Source organism: Monodelphis domestica, chromosome 4 (assembly GCF_027887165.1).
Source record: "Monodelphis domestica isolate mMonDom1 chromosome 4, mMonDom1.pri, whole genome shotgun sequence".
In the NCBI taxonomy this organism is placed as follows: Eukaryota; Metazoa; Chordata; class Mammalia; order Didelphimorphia; family Didelphidae; genus Monodelphis; species Monodelphis domestica.
The window spans coordinates 144748993-144763359 of record NC_077230.1 but is presented as its reverse complement, the minus strand read 5'-3'; the positions used below and the strand labels follow the sequence as shown (position 1 = coordinate 144763359).

At 34.6% G+C, this 14367-nt stretch overlaps 1 protein-coding gene across 6 annotated transcripts in view; it reads left to right on the top strand.

Annotated features, from left to right (window-relative positions):
• GTDC1 (glycosyltransferase like domain containing 1) overlaps positions 1-14367 on the top strand; it is a 437921-nt gene that overhangs the window by 131728 nt on the left and 291826 nt on the right. For 3 of the 6 annotated variants that reach the window (XM_056793819.1, XM_056793817.1, XM_016433619.2), the window contains one exon: positions 4991-5100. The gene's annotated coding sequence lies outside the window, so the exon portion shown is untranslated. The remainder of the gene's footprint in view (positions 1-4990; positions 5101-14367) is intronic. The other 3 variants (XM_056793818.1, XM_056793820.1, XM_056793816.1) reach the window with 1 other exon arrangement.

Here is a 14367-nt window from a genome sequence, read left to right as displayed (position 1 = left end):
CACACCAGTTTTAATGTGTAGAGAAAAAAATAAGACAGAAAAAGGAATTAGGGATATTGAGGGAAAAGTAACAGAGTCTCATTTCTTAAGTTGAGAAGAGCATTCAGAAGAATGAAAAAATTCAACAGTGCCAGATTGTTCAGGAGGATGGGACAAAAACCATGAAAATAGAAAATATGACATTGCATTTGAGTATTTGGAGGATAATGATGATTTTTGAGGGTGCAAGTTCAATAATATAACAAGAGAAGGAGGGAAATCATATTGAAAAGGAACAATATAGCAATAAAAGAAAGGAAGGAGATCATAGTAACTAAAGAGTCTTTTTTTTTTTTTAAAGCCAAGGAAACCGTGTACTCATAAGCATTAAATGAAGACTGACCTGCAGCCACCCAGCTAATAAGTTTTGTGAGCTCCAAAGCCCTGTATTTTTTTCACTACAGCCTAAAGTGAGGAGGCAAAATCAGCTGCCTTCAAAGTTCCAGTAATAATGGATGTCTATCTTTGCCCAATGAATAAAGCACTGCCCCTCTGGTCAGGAGGACCTGAATTCAAATCCATTATCAGATACTTCCTACCTGTGTAACCCTGGGGCCAGATACTTGATCCAGTTTGACTCAATTTTTTCTCATCTGTAAAATGATCTGGAAAAGGAAATGGCAAAAAACGCCAGTATCTTTGCCAAGAAAACCCCAAATGGGGTCATAAAGAGCTGGACAAATTGAAAAATGACTAAATGACAAGGAATCATAAGATGGTGATGGTGACTCTATGCTAGGCATGGGTTCTGTGCAAAGGTATGAAATGGGAGATGGAAGTTTGTTTAGGAAGAACTGGAAACAGGCCGTTTTTTAGAGTTTTAGAGTTTATAGATGGGAATAATGTATAATGAGACTATAAACTAGAGTGGAATCAGTGTGTGAAGGCCTTCAAAAGCTAAAAATTAATAATTTGATATTATTTTGTTTTATTATGAATTATGTATATGACACATTTCCTTATTGAACTATAAGGTCACATATAAGAAGCTTTGTATCTTTCATTGCACTTGGCATGGTACACAGAGAGTGCTTTATCAGTTTTGATTGAATGGAATTAAGACACACATATTCCTTCAATGATACAATCAATGTAAGCTTTTCAGACTGACCACTTGGGTGCTTCTAGTTTGGCAGTATTATAAGTTTACCTTTGTAAATAAGACTCATTTTCCTAAAAGGTGTCTGAAAGTCTGTGAGGTAGCTGTTAAGTTTTGAGTCAAACATTTTTAATTAAAAATTTATTGGATAGTTTTCAGTAAGTTGCTTTGTGGAGAATGTTTGTAGGAAATCAGTTGTTTGCTGTAAGACTAATACTATGAATGAATAATAAACAAAGAATTTCCATTCAACTTAATATGCCCAGACTCTTAGTTAAACAAAGCTATTTCCTACTTTTTGTTCTACAGAGAATGATCTGTTTGTGGGGGAAAATTGGTTTCATTCATGACAAAGATATCTTGTGTTATTTTTATTTTTTATGTGTTTCTGAAATGGATATATTTTTTATAACCTCTTATGACTAAGAGCATATTAAATGTCAAGTCATCATTTTAGAATATTTAACATTTTTTTTCCAAGAGTGCTAGTTTCCTCTGTCTCTACAATCATCAAAATAGACAAATACATAGAATCACAGACATGTACATAAAATCACTGGACACCAAGAGGCCATCTCTCCATCTCCTTGCCTTGAGGCATAACTGCTTTTAACTATCCTTGAAGAAAGTTATCTATTCTTTTCTTTAAAATTTCCAGAGGGAACGACATTTCTTTTGTAACAGTCTAGTTTCTCAGCACTGCCATCAACATAGAGTTCTTGTTAATGTCCAGCCTAATTATTATCTCCTGGAATTTAAATTCATATCTCTTATGAGATCCTTAGTGGACAGTAACAGCAGTCTACTATCTTATATGTCATACCTTTTGTGTGTTGTGTGATTTCTAATTAATCACTCCTTTTTCATGATGGTAAAAATGTTAGTATCTTAATTACTAAAGCAGCCTGTGCAAAAGTGGAATTCATCTTTAAGCAGGAAATGTACCCAGATAACTGGAACTCAAATTTTCTATCTGAGCAGTTCACAGTCACGGAAAATAAAGGAATACTTTTTAGTATTCAAAAACAGTTCCGAGAGAAAGAGTTCTTACTCATTTAGTACTTAGACAAAATATTTCCCTAATTTTATAGGGCAAGACCCTTATGGCAACTGAGCTTTCTTGGAAACAAAGACCTGGAAGGGACCACTTAGAAGTCACAAAATTATACTTGAAATTCCATATATTCTACTCTTAATTGATGACTGAGTTGCTATTAGAGTGGTCTTTGAAAAATTATGGAGGGTTCCAAAGAACTATTATGCTAGTTTCTAAAAGATAAAGAAGGAGGATTCCTCAAATTATAGGAAAATATACCTGATTTTGATTCTAAGAAAAATTCTGGAATGTATTATTAAAGAACTGATTTGGGGGCACCTAGGAAGAGAAATGGTTCTCATTGCTAACCAGCATAGTCTCATTGAGAATAAGATTAATTTAGGGAAATTTTCAAAGAGGAAATGGTATTTAAGTTGGGGTTTGAAGGAAGGATAGGAATTTAGTGAGCAGGAGGATGGAAGATGTTTCAAGAATAGGCAATAATGTGGAATAAAAGTTATAGCTTTGGAGGGGGTGGTTTGGCAAAGAGAGAGAAAAGTACCCTTTACTTAGGGCATAGAGTATATGGAAGAAAGAACATCAGATGTGTGAGAAGGGTATCTTCTATAGTGCCAGGGGGATAGAAGGCTTTGAATTCTGGTAAGAAGTTTAAACTTAACCCTGGGGGCAATAGGAAATTATTGGAAAGTTTTTGCTCAGAGTAATGTGACAAGATTTGAGCACGAGGAAGATTATTCTGGCATGGATCAGAAGGATTTTGATGGATCAGAAGAGGAAGAGACTGGGAGTAGAAAGAGTATTAGGAAACTTTGGTAATACCTTTGCTAAGTATTAATCAGGTTATGTTGTATGGTAGGAGCAGGGAGAACAGAGATGAGGGGAGTTTGGGGGCAATGATATTGGCCAAACTTGGTAACTGATTAGATATATAAGGTGAGAGAGAAGGAAGAGATATTTCTAAAAGGATTTATCCACAGGGGACCTTGGAGACGGAGTAGATAATGCTATGACATAAATTAACCTATCCATCAACAAACCTTTCTTAAATTTCTGCTATGTTCCAGGTACTTCACTAGGTGCTAGGAACAGAGAGACAAAAATGAAATAGTTCTTGCCCGCAGGGAGTTTACTACCTCTTAGGAGAAACACACTCTTAAAAGCACATACGGGGGAAGGAAAGGAAGACACTAATTGCTCTGGTGATCAGTAAAGATTAAGCTTTGAAAAAAGCTAGAAGATTATAAAATGCAAAAGTAAGGAAGGAATAGATTCTGGGCTTGAGGAGTTGGTCTTTGAAAAGTTATGGGATTGGAATGATGTGCCTGAGCCGTAGTTAAAAAGTTGCCCATTTTGTCTGGAATGATGAATGAATGAAAAAGCTCAGATTGTTTACCATGTAACAAATACTGTTCTGAGGTTATAGAGAGAAAAGCTAGACAGTTGTTGCTCTCAAGGAGCTTACATTCTAATGGAAGAAAACACGCAGAGGAAATCCAGCCACAAGTCAGATGGAAAGGCAATGTAGTCATCTTTAGAGTTCATCAGCAAAGCAGATGTTATTCAGAAGAATGAAATGGTGGGACAGCTGAGTGGGATAGAGAACCAGGCTACGAGTCAGGAAGTCCTGGCTTCAAATGTGGCCTCAGATACTCCCATAGATGTATGACCCTGGGAGAGTCACTTAATCCCAGTTGCTTAGTCCTTACCTTTCTTATGCCTTGGAACCAATACTTAGCATTGATTCTAAAACAGAAGGTAAGAGTTTAAAAGAGAAGATAGGGATGTCAGAATGAGTTATAGAGTTAGAGGGAAAGAGAATGAGCTCAGTTTTCAACCTGTTGGCTTTGAGGGACTGGTATCTTAAAGGAAGATGGAGATATGAATCTAGAATTTAGAAGGAAAGCCAAAACTAGCATTATAAATTTAGGGGTCATTTACATTGAGGTGGCAATTGGAGGCATGGGAATGAATGAGATTGCCAAGGGAAAGAATGCAGACTAAGAAAAGAGGAGCAAAGACATATTCTTTGAGTCTTCTTAGCCTTCCTTGTAGTTTCTCCATTTGTAGGAATTCCTTCCTTCTTGATTGGTGCATGAATCCAAACCATTCTTATTCCTACCTGTGCTATTATTTCCCCACGCATGACAGTACCGTCATTGCTCAGAGTTTCCAAAGGGATCCTCTCCCAAAAGGTGAATGTCACTCCTTGTGCTTCCTTTGTTTTCCAAGCCCAGGTGGGTTCTGCTATTTCATTCTTTCTATCTCCACTAGAGAGTGGGGCAATGGTGAGAGAACTGGGTGGGTATGCTCCTGGTGATTCTTCTGCCTTGAGAATTAGGAATGCAGAGGAGGAGTGATGTATTAGTGAACCTTTTTTAACTAGGATCCCTACTAACACAGAGATGGCCTAATTCACAATTGTCTGGGGCAGCAGCTTCAAGCATCACTTAGGAGAAAGAAGATGTTTTTGAACAGTAGAGTTATTGGTTTGTTAAAACAGGTAATCTCTGCTGATTATAAATGTTGAGATATCAATACCTTAACATTGCTTCAAAAAAACCCCAACCCTTCTTTCTCCTCTAAAATTACTTGTTAAATATAAGTATGAATCAGCATTTACTTTTTAATATGAATACTAGTATATGCTTATTTAGAGAGCACTTTTATTTTCATAGGACCTTCTAAATTTTTAAAATTAAAATTGGAAACATACATTTGTGAAGGTAAAATATTTGCAATGTTTCAGTTGACTTTTGAAGTTATTTTAACAAGAAAATTTCTTTATTTCTCATTAGCAGATTCCTGCTTCTAGAACTTTAAGCTTCAAGAAACTACATCACAAAGAATTTTTATAACCTTAAAGAAGAAGGAATTGGAATACTCAAACTTGGCTACTCTGGCAGGGGTTAGTACAACTGTTGGAAAAATCTGCATATTTCTTCGAAAGTTTAACTCCACTATTGTATGACATTGGAAATAATTGGAAAGCTAAAACAATGTTTTAAACTCACCAATAACAAATATGTGTAAAAAATCCTATTATTAGGAACCAAGAGGCTGAATACCATGTAACATAGAACATTTATATAATTATATAGCAATTTATATGTGCAATTCACCTTACTATTTTTCTAGCTATCTTAATTCTGTATTTTGGTACTAAGGAATTGGTTATCAGATCAGTGTTATTATATGGCCTTCACTGTAATAGAAATTCCCTCTTGTACTCGTAAAAACTCATTTTTCTGACTATAAACTATCTGTAAGTTTACAGTAAGGTCAGAGTACTAATATTAGAGGTCATAAGCTTGGGGACAATAAATCAAAAGGATGTAATAAAGGGTTTTTTTTAAAAGCTACATGGGGAATTTTCTTGAAAGTAGGAATTATTGTTTAACACATTCCAAGTATTGAGTGTTAATATTTTAAAATATGGAAAGTTATAAAATATATTTATTGGTTTATTTTTGTGTCTCTTTGAACAGATGAAATGATTGGTTTGCTTAAAGTCTTATTATCCTTATTTATTGATTTTTAAGTAGATTTTTATTTCCCCAAAATGAGTTTTTAGAGAAGAAACACTTAGATTATCTTAGAGAAATTGTTTATTTCTTCCATTGTATTGGTGATCATTTTTTCTGGATTTCAGTTCAGTTTTCAGATTAGGCTTTTTATATTAAGATATCATATACCATAGTTCCATCAAAAATCAGTGATTTGATTGGTATGGAAACTCTCTCTATGTACCTAATCAGTTTGTAATTAAGTTGATAAGTCTTAAGGTACAGAAAAGTTAAATGACTTATCTACGGAGATTGAGTGATTTCCCCATACCATGGCATAATGCCTAGAGAGCCAGCACTGGAAGCAGGAAGACCTTGGTTCAAATTCTGATACATAAAAGCTGCGTGCAAGTGACTTTGTTTCTTATTGCCCTGGGCATCACTAAGACTGTAAGTCACAAATGTGTGCCAATCTGCATGTATCAGTAGGAATTTCCACACTGGAAATTCATCCCAATGAAATCGCAGGTCAAGACCAAATGTTATGGTTTACTAGAGGACTGAGGCATGGGACAGATTGCTTACTTATGAAAATTTATTAAACCTTGTAGTTGGCTTTTTATTTCTCCTTTGGACTAAGACTTTGATTTTATTTATCTAGGGAACTCCTAGTGAGGAAACTTCCTTTCCCAATGTAGCTAGTTGACATATCTGTAATTGATACTATTAGAGCATTGCCTGGGGCACTAATAGGTTAAATGACTTGCCCAGAGTCACATAGTCTGTATCAGAGGCAAGAATTAAACTCATCTTTCTGACTCTAAGGTTGGCTCTCAACCCAAAATGCCAACTTGTTACTTTTTAATAAACTCTGTTAGTGTTATGCTATTTAATATTCAATATTCATTCATTCATTTACTTATTTATTTTTAATATTTATTAAGTATTGATGTGGTATATGACACCATACTATTTGCTTAGTAGTTTTGTAGCCAAAAACAGATTGAATATCTTTTCGATTTGGTGAATGGGACTAGGGAGTGAGTACCCTTTTAATACTAGCTTACTTTTTGCCATGTAATTTCAGAATTTCTGAATTTTTGAGAAAACCTTCTAGCCACCATATAATTGGGTCTTGTTTCCCTAATGCTGGAGTAGTTATTGTTGGAGATGTCTTCCTTTGACTGCAGGACAAATTCTTTGTTAAAATATAAATGCCCCTGGAGTAGTAGTAACCCATTGGTCTTCTCAGGAATTTACTACATTTAAGCTATGGATGAGTTTATTAAATCTTTCTCTGAGAGTAAGGTTTGATTAGTGGGAAGGGAGGAGAAAAGATATGAGGACATATACTAACAAAGGGTAGCTTTTGTACAAAAAATCCCTGATGTTTTTAAAGGGAAAAAACCCCAACAAATTGAAATTTGCTTACTTCATCATTTTACCTGACTGTCTGGTAGCACCAATTATCTAGTAGTATAGGGCCCATATTTTTAAATTCATCATTAACATATTTTCATATGCAAATCTTAAACTAAATTAGTTTCTTTAGTACTCAAAAATAGTTTTATCTTAACTAGGCTAAACATTCCCTCCAATCCTGCTTATATTAGTAATTTTCTAAGCAAACCTTTGGTTAATAGTGCACAGGTAAACTTCAGCCCAGCTATTGTCTAAATCTTCACAAAGAATGAGTGGGTTCTTTATGAATGCAGTTTTAATTGGGGACATTAAAAATCAGACCATCAATTTTATGCTTACTTGTTGCTCATGCTAACTTTTTGTCTGCTTGGATTGGCTATTTGCTTTCTTTCTTTGGGGCTAGAGTGGGCCTTTCTTAAATAGACTAGATAAATTGTTGAATATACAAAGACCTGAAATACCTGCCCAAATTTTTCGTGATGTGGTTATATAAATACCTGAGCAAAATATTGAATAGATTATAGTTAATAGGATATAAATTATATTCTACACGAAAGACTTAAATGTCTTTTGTCTTTAAGATAAAACATAAACATTTCTGGCATTTAAATCCCTTCACAATCTAGTTCCAGCCAATTTTTTCAGGCTGATTTTATATTCTTCCTCAATCCCATACTTTATGCTTTAGTTAAACCAACTCACTTCTTGTTATTTCCAAAGCAGAGCATGCCAAGGCTTTTTTTTTTTGTATGAGTCAGCAGGCCAACAAAACCAGTGCTTAGCACACAGTAGGTACTTAATAAATGCTTATTTATTTATTGATTGAAAAGAGCATGTTGCACCCCAAACAAAGCAAATATCAGCCAATTAATTGTCTAGAAATGCTGTTATTTATTTATTGCCTCGTTCAGATAGAAAGATGGGTTCCTGATTTGGCTATTCAAATTACCAAATACCTCATATTAAAAGAAATAATACCATGGTCATAAAATAAATCTTGATTGAAATTTTTCTAAATTTTACCCTCCAATTCCTCTATTAAAGTTTCTTATCTTCTATAACTTTCTTTCACATTGCTTGCCATAAACTTTGTATTAGGAATTTTTTTTATTGCTACCTTTTATTTTTTATATTATTTTCATTTTGAAATCTATTTCTTTTACTGGTCTATCCAGGGAGAGCTGAAACAGAGATTAAAAAAAAGAAAAAAGAAAGAAAGGTTTAGTAAAGTAACCATCACATCCACCAACCCTTAAAGTATATTTGGTCTTTTCTTAACTAGAGACCTTTGTAAATGGAAGATACTGAATTTTCTTATTTTTTTCTTCAGATCTAAGTATGCTTATTATGATTATACAGCTTTGGTTTGGTTCTTTCCATTTACTTTCTTATTGTCATAGGGTGTGTTGATCACTATATGGTGAGTTTTATTTGCTTTATTCTATATCAGTTCATATACAACTTATTGAGAATTCTTAAAATCCTCATATCCATCATTTCTTGTGTTGTTCTAATAAGATTTCATTATTTCATGTACCTTGTTTATTATTATCTTATTCATCATTCCTAATCAAAAGGCAACCACTTTGTTTCTCATTCCTTGCTGACATACAAAGAGTTGCTGCAGATATTTTGACATATATGGGACCTTTCATATTATCTTCATCTTTGTGGGTATTGTCTGGCAGTGAGCTCTGTAGTTCATGGTACCACAAACTTCCAATAATCTTGTAATTAGGCAATTGCTGTTGCCTGTTTATCCTTCCCTTCTCCCTTCCCACTTTTGTAAATGAATTTTCCCCCATTGCCATTCATTCCTCTGAGTTTTCAACAAATCACCCAATATAGAGGAAATCTGGAATTTCCTGCTATCTATTACTCTTTTTCACTATTTATGAATATGTGTCTTTATGAGACATGTTATATCATTAGACTTGGATGTTTTGCTTTTTGGAATGTTTGAATAAGAGCAGAAAATAATCTTGGTTCTTGTAGGTATTTTTTTTAAGTTCAACTTTTTGAAAATTTAAATAAAGTCTGTGACTTGAGTTAGGTAAACTTTATTAAATTTTCAACCTTATGGTTTAAATAAATAGCTGCATTTTGAAGCCAATTTGAAAAAATAAAGGTGATTAGAAAAGAATTAACATTTTAATCACTTTGTGTATGTGAATGTGCGATAGAAGTTAGTCAAAAATATGGTCTTTGGACTTCAAGGGCAGATATTAAGAAGAGAAAGACAAAAGGCAGTGCAGAAGAAGAGAAGACTTTCTTTAGTTTTATAATGAGATCTAAGCATTTTTCCTTAAGAGCAAGTATTTTTAGAACTTAAGGAAGTCTTGTCATGTTAGAATACCTTTAAATCACCAGGAAGAAAATCTACGCACTTGATATTGAATTTTTAGGAAGCTTTCAGGGGGGTTCTTACAAAGTAATTATTAGCATTGCTAACTGGGCTTTGGAGTCACAGGTGTTATATAATGGACTTCTATTTTCAGAGGCTTAGTCAGAATCTGAATAATTGGTTCATTCCTTTCCCTTGTGAAAGGACAAGACTTATACAAACAGAAGAATCAAAAAGATATTTTCTCTTACAACCCCATTTGAACACTGTTTAATAGTTAACATTACAGATTAAAAACATTTCTTTTTACTTCCTCACACACAGTGTAGCAATCTTGAGTCCAGCTTTTCTGACTCATGTGAATGTCATGCCCACATTATTAATGCTTTAATTTAATAAACATTAGATCCTTAAGCCAAACCAGAATTTGGCAGTTCATTCTATATAGTTGGAGAAAGATTGGTTGGCTTAGATAAATTCTCACGATTATCCTTTAGTATCAAATATGCTTTAGATGTATTGGTGAGAAAGAGTTGACTTTGAGCATTTTGACAAAACTATACTCATTATAATTATCCCTGGGGATGATCTTTGGTCATCAATTTAGCCAGCCAGTAGAGAAATGAAGATTTTCCAGAGTGATCCACCCTCTTTACTGATTTAGTTGTAATTGGAGTAAAGTCCTTGAGGAAACCATGAACCATATCCCACCTGGGAAGGATTCGAAGTTATATTCTCTCTTTCAAATGACTCAGACTGTTTATTAACTAAGACTATTAATTATTCCAGCAAAGGGGCTCATGATCCCAGATATACTGCATATACCCACTGATTAGAAGAAAAATAGGAAATTAATTAACTCCTGGGCCCCTTTGCTCTATTCAAACAGATTATTTGCAAAGTTTCCAAATTACATGGCATAGAGATAATGAAGATTCCCAAGTTTGAGCTTTGGCTTTGGCAGTTCACTAGGAATGACTGTGTGCTTTAAGGTCTCTCTAGCATTAGTCAAAATATTTATATCGATGGAATGTCTCCTTGGAAAACCAGTTGATAAAGAGATAACTTAACAGTGACAGACAAGGCCACAAAATAGATGCAAGTCATAGTTCCTGCTCCAATCGAGATGTTTCTAGCTATCTTTTTACCTCGAGACAGTCACATGCCATGTCAGACTAGACAAGCCTGTATTTCCTTTGCATAAATTGTGGTGAACATCAGACCCTCCAGAAAGCATAGACAGTTGTCTATGAATCTCTTTTCTTCACTTATGAGTTTCACTCCTAAATATCTGAAGGATTTAAAAATGCCAGGCTATTATTACCAGATTGACTCTTTTTCTTATAATAGAGAGGTAGCTAATAATATGTCCCCTGTCATGCTTAAAAATAGTGATGCATCTCTCCTTACCCCACCTATTAGTCCCAGATCAACTTGATTCTAGTCTAAGTTGAGTATCTGAGCTTTTTAAACTTAGTATTTAGTTTTGAGTGTCCAGAGCTCCCATATGTCTGAGAAATAAACTTCTTCAGACAATGATATTTAGAAATGTATAAGAATATTAATAGGTAAAGGACAATTAGAAGTGCTGGCATTTAAAAAATTACATAACAAACCTGCAGCCATTATGCTTATAGTTCTTTTTTTTTTTTTGGTCTTTTGAATAATTCTTTTATGTGGGGAAATGCACAGTTGATAAATATTAAAAATTAATAAAATAAAACTTAAATTTGTATTTTAAAGACCATATTTCAATGTGATAGGCAGTTTATGTCCCAAAACAGTTTGAAAAACTCTTACTGTATGTTTGGTTTTTCTAAAATATGTCATATGGATATGAGATATCCATCCTGTTTGCCTCCATTTAGTGTCTAGAAGGCTTACTTCAGACCTTTTTGAAATTACAGGGAAGTGCCTCTATCTTTTTTAGCTACGTATCTTATTTACTCTTTTCCCTCCTGATCAGTTAAGTATTATACTTTTGGAAATTATTTTTCCTTGATTATAAAGCTCACTTAAATGATTTTTCCCCCATTTGTAAGCTAAATGGAATCAGCAAATCTAGATCTCTGAAATTCATCAAGGGAATACCACTTGGAATACTAAGAGAATATTTACTTGGGAGCTTAACTTCAAATAGGAGACTAGAATAGAAGGCTGAGGCCTCATTAAAGAATAGCAATTCTTTTGTTTCTTCTTGTTTCCTTATTTCACTGCCCAGAAAAGCTATTCCAATTCTTCCTTTCTTTTCTTAAGCCTCTCATATCTACCTTTCCCTCTTCTCTGAACTGAGGAATTCACTTCTTAGCTTATTGAGAAAATCAAGGCCATTCAATGTCAGCTTCCTTATCTTCAGCTCAAAACTCCTTAATTTCATCTCCCCCTTTCCTTTCCCTTTAATCTCTGATAATGAGGTAGCCCTCTTCCTTTCCAAGGCCAGCCTCTCTCAGAACCCATGATCCTAACCCTATCTTCACTTCTTTAACAGATTCCATTCTCTGTCTTTCTGTCTCTCTCATTTTCAACTTCTCCCTATTTCTTGGTTCCTCCTTAACTGCACTTTACCATGTTCAAGTCTTCCCTGTTCATAAAAAAAACCTTTGAGACTGTCATCCCCTCAAACTATGATTCTGTAAGAGCAATCTATATTCTGCCTCTACTTCCCCTTTGCCCACTCACTTCTCATCCTTTAATCTGGCTTCTGACCCCAACTGAAACCACTTTTTACAAAGTTACCATCAGTCTTTCAATAAAAAAACCTAATGTCTTTTTGGTCCTCACTGTCTCTACTTATGTTTTCCTTTGACATTGTTGATTGTTTTACTATTGGACACTTTTTCCTCTGTAGGTTTTTACAACACTATTGTCTCTCCTGGCTGTCCTAGCTAGCTAGCTAGCTAATTAACTTTTCCTATTCAGTCTCTTTTACTTCTTCTTTTGTATCTTGTTTCATAGCTGTGAATGTTTCTGAAGGCGCTGTCATGTGTCCTCTTCCTTTTTCCTCTGTACACATATACTGGGTCTCAGTATGTCTGTCTCTCTTCATGCCTTTGTCTTTATCTCTCTGTTACTATCTCTTCTTCTAACTTTTCAGTAGCTATACATTTAGTTCTCACTCCTTTTCAGGTGATTCTCATGTCTATATATCCAGTCCCAATCTCTCTTCTGAGCTTCTTTTCCATATTACCAGTTGGGTGTTTTTCCTGGACATTCCTAAGACATCTAAAGCTCAACTTGTCCAAAATCAAAAGTCAGTAACATTTTATCTAAACCTAATTTTTTTTTTCCTGTCAAAGGAACTACTTTCCTAACATTCTCTTTAACTTAATGTTTTTTGTTCAACTCCTTACTCTCCCTCACCTCACAGATCCAATCATTTGTCAAATTTTGCCATTTATACCTCTACAACTAGTAAAATGATGCTGCATTTTTTTTTTGAGAAAAAGAGAACTTCATCTTTGGATATGTTCCATTTAACAGTGTTGGCAAGACTTCCACATGGAATGTCAAGTAAATCACAATCTGGCCTCTTATTCCCTCTCTCTTGGGGGACCCTCAAAGGTTACCAGGGATCTGTTTCCTGCCAGATTTGATGGCCTTTTCTCAATCCTCTGTCCTCTCCTCTTTGATCCTTCTGATACATTTGATACCACTGATGCTCAGATTCCCAGTAGAGCCACTCTCCTCAGCTTCTGTGATACTGATTTCTTCTAGCTTTTTTTCTTACCAGAATGACTGTTCTTTCCTGGGCTCCTTTGGAGTATCATCTATCTCTTCTTCATTCTTCAGCTTTGACCTCCCCCCAATATGAGTGTCCCCTAAGGATTAGTCTTAAGTTCACTTCTCTCTCTACAGTCTTATCCTGGGTGATTTCATCTGTTTTCAATTCAGTACACATGACTTCGAACTTTATACATCCAGTTCCAGTCTCTTATGAACACCAATCCTACAACAATTATTGCCCTTTTGACACCTAAATATATAACTAGTATCTTAAATTGGTGTTATATATTGGTGTTCAATACTATTATTTAAGAAAAGGATGAGGAAGAAAAGGGAAAATAAAACGCAACCTAATGCACATGATAATAAAAATAACTAACTGGTACATAATGATTAAATGTTTATAAAGAAATTTACTTTTGTTCAACATCATCTTGTGAGGTATTATTATTTTCATTTCTGTTTCACAGATAAGGAAACTGAGATGGAGAGTGATTAAATGAGCATACCCATACAGCTAGGAAGTGTCTAAGATTTGAACTGAGGTCTTTCTGACTTCAAGTTTGACACTCTTTCTATGAGCCCCATAGCTGAATATATTGATTGAATGCAGTGGTGAAAGTGTTTTCTTATGAACTGAGACCTGTTCCTTTTGTCATGAGGGCATGAATCCAAATCTGGCATTGCCATTTACTTCCATGGGCAAATTACATGGCCTCTTAAGACTTTAATTTCTTTATTTGTTCACTGAGCTATTTGGATTATATGGACCTTAAGATCCCTTCTGCCTTTTAAAGGCATTATAAAAGACATTAGTTCCATTGGCTTGTACCAGTCAGACTATATTTTCTAGTGTTTCCTTCCATCTTTACTTTTTCTGTTCATTTTCATATCAGTAGATTAAGATAATATTTCTCAATGAAAAAAGTAAATTCCACATTTCCCCACAAACACTAATTTTCTTGGGCACCAGTCAAAAGGAGAAAGAAAAGAAAAATGGTTGTTGTCCTTCATACTTGAAGAGGATGAAAATGATATCACAATTCAGGGTCAATGTATAATGGGTTTAACTATGGCTGCTGCTCCCAATACAAGTTTAAAAGTCTCTACCACAGGTTGGGCGCAGATAACTCATATGCACGTGTGTGATGGAGATGTCTCTAAATTTGCTCATATGCTT